The sequence below is a fragment of the Mesitornis unicolor genome, unplaced genomic scaffold (genome assembly GCF_000695765.1).
Source record: "Mesitornis unicolor isolate BGI_N332 unplaced genomic scaffold, ASM69576v1 scaffold8639, whole genome shotgun sequence".
Lineage (NCBI taxonomy): Eukaryota > Metazoa > Chordata > Aves > Mesitornithiformes > Mesitornithidae > Mesitornis > Mesitornis unicolor.
The window spans coordinates 13,200-13,741 of NW_010206572.1; the positions used below are offsets into that span (position 1 = coordinate 13,200).

At 39.1% G+C, this 542-nt stretch overlaps 1 protein-coding gene across 1 annotated transcript in view; it reads right to left on the reverse strand.

Annotated features, from left to right (window-relative positions):
• Positions 1–542, reverse strand: part of KLHL3 (kelch-like family member 3) — a gene marked incomplete at its 5' end in the record, with an annotated part of 18,554 nt that overhangs the window by 6,421 nt on the left and 11,591 nt on the right. The gene's annotated exons all lie outside the window — the stretch shown is intronic.

The following is a 542-nucleotide window of genomic DNA, read 5'->3' on the forward strand; positions in this document are numbered from 1 at the left end:
TCCTCCCCATCACATGCCCTCATTTTTTTATCATGGACTCAAACATGTGCAACACTCATTTGTGCTTCCAAACAAAGCAAAGGTAAAGGATTTCATAATTCTCCACTAGAGAACCTGTCCACAGATACATATCACTCAGGTACGTACTTCATATTTGTTCTGTATTCAAATGACAGCATTCAAATTACTTCAGCAAATCCCAATGACTATCAGGAGTGCCTCACAAGCATGGTCCAATCATGAAGGAGATGCTTCTTAAATATGCAAATTTAGCACAGCTATCACTATTTATTCTTACTTTACTTCCCTCCCTCTTCTCACAAACACATTTCACATACATAAACACATTTCACATATTTCCCATTCAAACAGGTCAAACCAAACCACTTCAAAGCACAGTTTATAACAAGGCTCGTGCCAGCAGCTGTTCCACACTGTACTAATTGGAAACTGCTACACCACACTAAAGACAAGGTCAAGAAAACCTTTCACTCGCTTCAGAACCAATCTGGCTAAAGAAAGAAAAGGTTCCTGCTTAAACC